We start from the raw sequence: 6,945 nt of genomic DNA, 5'->3' as shown, positions 1-6,945 counted from the left end.
CAGTCCCGCCCGGGCCCGCGCGCGCCCCCGCGCTTCGCCGGAGCCGTAGCCGCCGTCGCCGGAGCCGCCCGCGCCGCCGGCGCGCCTCGCCGTCTCCCCTGCAGGAGGAGCCCGGCCGCCCCGCGCCTCCTCCGCCGGCGCCCCTCCGCGCGTTCCTCCGCCGGCGACCTTGCCCTCGCCGGACCCCGCTGACTTCGCCCGCGCCGGCAACCGCGGGTCGCGCCGCCCCGCGTCGACCGCGCGCCGCCCGCACCTTTCCTCCGACCTCGCCGGCGCGCCCCAGTGCCACCGGTTACCTCCGCTCGCCGGAGCACCGCGTCCTCCACCCTCCGGTCGACCCGTCGTCGACCCCGCCGTCTCCGGCCACCGCGCCGCTCGCCGGAGCATCTCGCCACCGTCCTCGCTCGGATCTGGTCAACTGGGACCAGATCCACCGCTCCCTTCATCCAAACGCGCGGTTCTCCCCTGGATCTCCCCATCCCGCACGATCCCGTCCAGCTTCCCCGAGGTGATATTTCGTCCAAGTCCCCGAATCCCTGATATTATCATGCCATGTTCATCGCATCATATCTCTGCATCCATAGCTCCGTTTCTTGCGTGTAATATGTCAAAGTGTTCGTCTCAACGAGTACTTCATTTCATTCCATTGCATCATGTTCATTTCAGCCCATCTTGATGCATGAATCATCGTTGTAAGGGTGCTTCATAATGTTTTCTGCTGTCTGTTAACAGAACGAGCTCTTTTGTCATTTTTGCCATGATTGATGTGCACATCCTATGAGGTTGATGTCTACATGTGTTTTGATCTATGCCATGTCTTCTTTACAGAGGTGCTTACCATGTATTTTTGTGATCAATGGGGTGACTATCACAAGCATGCAAACTAGGCATCATGATGTTACTGATTTTAGTCCCTGTACTGCTGTTATTTTGATGCCATGTAAACTTGATGCTACAGAGAGATCCATGCATATTTTGAGATACTTCATTAAGGATGTTTTGAACATATGGTTATTATCTATCCATTAATGCCCCTGGTTGCAATTATGGAGTAGTCTAGCATGTCATTTCCGTGCTCTACTTTTGCTTCAAAATGTTTCCTGGCAGATTGTTTACATGTTATTCAATTTTGCCAAGGTTGTTGTAGTTGATCCTTGCATGCTATGAACTTGTTCTTGCCTTGGTTGGTTACATAAACATGTCTTCTTACTGTTGGTTGCCTTGACATGCCATGTTCTGCTCTGTAGTGAGTTGCACAAGCTCATCTAGATGCCTTCGTAATTCTGTCAATGCCATGCTCTGTTTGCTGAATCTGTTAACGAAACTTGCTATGTTTACATGGGTGCCATCATATTTTCTGCTCCTTTTTGGCTCATGGTCAGTAAGGGACTGTTGTTCTATGCATTTAGTAGTATCATGCCATGCGTTTGTTTGCCATAATAAGTTCCTGTAACATGTTGTTTGATAGCTCTAAACATTGCAACCTGATATTATTTTCTGCAAAGTCTGAACTGTTATTATTTGCAATCTTGCCATGTGTGTTTGAGCATGTTCTAGTGATTTCTGGAGATAGCTCAGTGTTCATGTTTTGTTAAGCTCTACATGTACATCATGTCCATGTCTTTTGTTTTCATGTTGAGATGCTGTAGCATATTGTTTTGATGCTTGCAATATGCCTAGTTGCTGTTTTGGACAGATTGTTGCTATAACTTGTATAGTGTGTGTGTGTCGAACCGTTGCTCCATTTTGAGTGTGCTCTATATGAAACTTGCTTAGATTTGCATGTAACTTCATATTATCATGTTGAATCCTTGTTTTGGTGTATTTGCTTGATGTTTGGGTGCATTTTGCATCAATGCTATGTTTAACTTGTTTATATCATATCTTCTAGGCCGTAGCTCCGAACTAAATGAACTTTATATGTAACTTGACTAGAATCTCGTGTAGATCATCTTGGTGCATCTTAACTTGCTGTTTAACAACTTGAACATATGGTTTATTCAGATCTGTACCAATTTCGAAAGTTGCATATGAGGACTTACCGGAATTGTTATATGTTGTTCCCGGCCTCATTTAAACTTGCCTTGATGTGTTGTTCTTGTTTGCATCATCTCTTGCCATGAGTAGCCTCATCTAGTTTTGTCATGCATCATGCTTGTTGTGCATCATTCCTTGTTTATGTTTGGTGTGTTTACCATGTTGTGTGCTTCTTCTCGATATTCCTGTTTCGTTGCGATCGTGAGGATTCGTTCGTCTACACTTGGTTCATCTTCGTGGCTTCATATCCTTCATGGACTCGTTCTTCTTCCTTGCGGGATTTCAGGCAAGATGACCGCTACCCTAGATCTCACTACTATCATTGCTATGCTAGTTGCTTCGTTCTATCGCTTTGCTTCGCTACCTATCACCTATTTATCAAGCCTCCCATATTGTCATGAACCTCTAACCTTTGATACCTTTCCTATGCAAATCGTTGTTTGGCTATGTTACCGCTTTTGCTCAGCCCCTCTTATAGCATTGCTAGTTGCAGGTGAAGTTGAAGATTGCTCCATGGTGGACAGGATTTATGTTGGGATATCACAATATCTCTTATATTATTAATGCATCTATATATTTGGTAAAGGGTGGAAGGCTCAGCCTTATGCCTGGTGTTTTGTTCCACTCTTGCCGCCGTAGTTTCCGTCATACCGGCGTTATGTTCCCGGATTTTGCGTTCCTTACGCGGTCGGGTGATTTATGGGACCCCCTTGACAGTTCGCTTTGAATAAAACTCCTCCAGCAAGGCCCAACCTTGGTTTTACCATTTGCCTCACCACCACCTACTTTTACCGTGGGAGTAATTAACCTGAGGGTCATCTTTATTATAGCCCCCCTAGGCCAGTGCTTGTCTAAGTGTTGGTCCGAACCAGAGCCACTTGCAGCGCCACCTCGGGGAAACTTGAGGGTTGGTTTTAGTTGTACATAGTGTTCATCCGGTGTTGCCCTGAGAACGAGATATGTGCAGCTCCTATCGGGATTGTCGGCGCATCAGGCGGTCTTGCTGGTCTTGTTTTACCATTGTCGAAATGTCTTGTAAACCGGGATTCCGAGTCTGATCGGGTCTTCCTGGGAGAAGGAATATCCTTCGTTGATCGCGAGAGCTTATCATGGGCTAAGTTGGGACACCCCTGCAGGGTATAATCTTTCGAAAGCCATGCCTGCGATTATAGGCAGATGGGAATTTGTTAATGTTCGGTTGTAGATAACTTGACACCAGATCCGAATTAAAATGCATCAACCGCGTGTGTAGCCATGATGGTCTCTTTTCGGCGGAGTCTGGGAAGTGAATACGGTTTTGGGTTATGTTTGACGTAAGTAGGAGTTCAGGATCACTTCTTGATCATTGCTAGTTTCACGACTGTTCTGTTTGCTCTCTTCTCGCTCTTATTTGCGTATGTTAGCCACCATATATGCTTAGTCGCTGCCGCAGCCTCACCACTTTACCCCTTCCTTTCCTATTAAGCTTTGCTAGTATTGATACCCATGGTAATGGGATTGCTGAGTCCTCGTGGCTCACAGATTACTACAACAACAGTTACAGGTACAGGTTTATCCGATGATCATGACGCGAGAGCGATGTTTGCTTGTTTTGGAGTTCTTCTTCTGCTTCTTCTTTGATCAGGGGATAGATTCCAGGTCGGCAACCTGGGCTAGCAGGGTGGATGTCGTTTGAGTTTATGTTTGTGTTTCATCCGTAGTTGGATGGTGCTCTGATGTATGATGCTGTTGTATCCGTGTGGCATTGTATGCCTTATGTATGTATCCCCATCTATTATGTAATGTTGATGTAATGATATCCACCTTGCAAAAGCGTTTCAATATGCGGGTCTATCCTTGGTGGGACCTTAGAGTTCCTTTTGGATAGGGTCGCATATTGGGCGTGATAAGTTGGTATCAGAGCCTCGACCGACCCTAGGAGCCCCTTGATTGATCGTGTAGTTTGGTCGTTGTTGAGTCTAGAATAAAACTGTTTTCTGAGTCTAGTTATATCGGAGAGTAGGAATTCTTTTCACTCCTCAGCCCCTTCGTCGCTCTGGTAAGGAATCTTGATGTAGGTGTTTTGGATTACTCCTCTTCCCTTTCAAACTTTCTTTAGGATCACGCAGTTGGTTTTTCGTTCATTGGTCCTCAGCTCTTTTTATCCGGTGCATTTCTCGTCAAGTTGAATCGAGCCTCTTCATCTTTGAGTTCAATCCTCAGTTGTTTTCTTTTCCCACCCGCCCATCCCTTTTTCTTCTCGGAACTGGAGTCCTTAATCAAGTATCCATCCTACTAGTGTGAAGTCTTTCCTTTCTTTCCTCAATGATTTCAACCGGTGTTTTCTCTTCAAGATATTCGTCGGTTTCCCCTTCCAAGTTGCCTTTGTTTTTCCCGCCCTCCCACCCTTTTTCTTCCCGGAGTCTGACTCTCTCTCGACCATCGATTTTCATTCATATGGAGCCTCTTCAGTCTTTCCTCAATAATCTCAACCGGTGAATTCTCGTCTTGTTTGACATTCTTCATCTCTTTTTCTTTCTGGTGGATTCAATTCAAGTTTTTCGGGTGATCATATTCTGTTCCTTCGATCAAGTGTTTTCCCTGCTCATTCTCCTCTCGCCAGTTTATCCTCCCGGAGTGCTCAAGACATCTCAGGAGATTCGTCTATGTTCCAATTAATTCGAGGTTGTCACCTCATTCAAATATTTCTATTGTTCCGGTGCATCATCTACCTCTTCAACATCCCTTTTCAATGATGTTTTTTTAGTGGGCCCTAACCCACAGGTCTTTTTCTACGATCTTACCTGACTCTTCTAATTCCCCCGGAGCTATTCTCATATTCTTTTCTAAGTCTAACATAAGTATGATTTCATCAGTCAGATGCCTTTCCAAGATCGATTTCAAATCATTTCATTGTTGGCTCAAACATCTTCGTTTTTCATTCTAAGAAGTATCTCAGTAATTTTGGGGGTGTTTCTCGTCGTCATTTGAAGACCGAAGAAGAGTTTTCCTCTAAATCTTGCCCGTTCTCTCGAAGTTTCGTGGTTCTAGCTTCATGTCATCCTCTCGAATTATTTCAGTTTGTCAGATATTCTTTCTCACCCATCCGGAAAATTTCGGGAGTTGATTTCTTTTTCGTTTCACCGGAGGCCTTCATTCCAGTTATAATTCTCTATTATCCCGGTGCGTTCTTCAAATGTTCGTTAATCAGCTTGAGTTTTTCCCGTTCTCTTGCATCTAAATCTCCTCAAGCATATTTGTTCTTCTAATTCTTCCAGTGATTATTTCCCTTTCGTCAGTCATTTCCGAATTCTAACGGTGGTTCGCTCAAGATTATTTTTCCTTGATTATCATTTTTATTCATTCGTTCTTTTCAATCCTACTGGTGGTTCATGAAGACCTTCTCAAGTTTGTGATATGTCACTTCTCAATCCTTTTTCAAAAAGAATAAGTAGTATGAAGAATCCATTGCTTGTCATCAATTTAATTTTGATGAAGGATAAGCATACAATAAATCTTATTCTTATTTCATCCAAGAGAGTAATCTCTTTTTCTTTGGAGTTTGTTGGTGAGAAATAAATTCTAGTTCCAAGTGTTTCCCATCTTTTCTTTTCCGGAGTTCAAATTTTCCTCGACTATTTTGTCGGAACCTCCATCTAAATCATCGCAACGCTCATCTATTCTTTCATCCTTTATTCTATCTCATCATCCTTTTGTACCGGAGTTCTTCATGGTGGTTCTTCATGATTTAATTCATTCTTCAAGAGTTCATCAAGATCTTGTTGGTGGATTTTAAGTATCTTTTCTTCTCGCGTCTTGAAGCGCAAGTAATTCTTCATTTTCTTCTGAAGTGGAGTTTTGCATTTCTTCGTTCTTCTTAGATATTCAAATCCACTCAACCTTTCCTTCTAAATTCTTTTCATTCAATTCTCTTTCAATTATTTCTGGAGGTTTTGTGTCATGTCTTCATCAAGTATCATTCCATCCTCTCAAGTTCATGTTCTTTTCCTTCCATTTTCAGCCGGAGTGCTGCCTAAATCCTTTCAGTCTTATTCGTTTCTTATCTCGTTCTAACCGGAGTGGTTTCATAGTCTATCTGATTCCGTGAACTTTCGATTCTTGTCTTTCTCGTCGTTCCTCTCTTCTTCTCGAGTGCTCTCGATTCTTAGCTTCTTCTATTGAGTTCTTGTTTCACCTCATCCCTTTCCCTTCTGTCTCGGTCCTAAGATCTCGGGACGAGATCTCTTGTTAGTGGAGGAGTGTTGTAACGCCCCGATTTCGTTGCGCCAGGTGTCTATCAGTTATTCGTCGTTGTTGCAATGTCATTTGCTCGCGTGTTGCATTTTGCCATTTCATCATCTGCATTTCATCTGCATGTTTTTCAAAACTTGCATCCGTTCGGGTTCTCCCGGTTCTCTCCGTTGTCCGTTCGGAGTCCGGACCTCTCGTGCGTGCCCCGTCGCCCCTCTCAGACCTTGTTTCGTGTGCGGGTGTTAAACTTTCTCGGAATGGCCCGAGGTTTGCCAAGCGGCCTTGGTATAGCACCGGTAGACCGCCTGTCAAGTTTCGTGCCATTTGGAGGTCGTTTGGTACTCCAACGGTTAACCGCATAGCCCAAAACCCCCCTTTCTCTTTGCAGCCCGACCCCCCTCCAAAGTGGCCCAAAACCCAGAAAACTCCCCACCATGCTCTCGGTCGTTCGATGATGATCGTGTGGGCGAAAACCGCACCTCAGTTGGAGCCTCCTAGCTCCCTCTACCTATAAATACGTGTCCCTCCCGGATTTTTCGTGCAGTCCAACCCTAGCCCTCTCCCTCTCAGCCGCCGGACATGTCTGCCGCCGTCCGGACGCGTCCGCCGCCCCGCAGCCACGTCGCTCCGGCCAATGAAAATTCGCCACATCACCCCAGCCACCGTGTGCGTCCACTC

Source organism: Triticum dicoccoides, chromosome 4B, assembly GCF_002162155.2.
Source record: "Triticum dicoccoides isolate Atlit2015 ecotype Zavitan chromosome 4B, WEW_v2.0, whole genome shotgun sequence".
Taxonomy (NCBI): domain Eukaryota; kingdom Viridiplantae; phylum Streptophyta; class Magnoliopsida; order Poales; family Poaceae; genus Triticum; species Triticum dicoccoides.
Note: the sequence above shows the minus strand (reverse complement) of the source record.